The sequence below is a fragment of the Capsella rubella genome, unplaced genomic scaffold, assembly GCF_000375325.1.
Source record: "Capsella rubella cultivar Monte Gargano unplaced genomic scaffold, Caprub1_0 scaffold_46, whole genome shotgun sequence".
In the NCBI taxonomy this organism is placed as follows: Eukaryota; Viridiplantae; Streptophyta; class Magnoliopsida; order Brassicales; family Brassicaceae; genus Capsella; species Capsella rubella.
Window position 1 is genome coordinate 45,630 of NW_006238880.1, and position 223 is coordinate 45,852.

Below are 223 nucleotides of genomic sequence, written 5' to 3' on the forward strand. Positions count from 1 at the left end.
AGAGATTGAGACACATTGATTCCATACTTCATATCTCTTCTTCAGATATTCTGTTTCATGGGCAATCAAACTAGGTCTGTCCGCAATATATTTTATAAGTGTATCGTGACACAATTTTCCTTCTTTGACGAGATCGCTGCAACAAAGATCAGAGAGTTTTCCATTTCCGAAGACAACCGCGATTATATTCAACGCACACTTAGGAGTGATTTTCACAAGACAA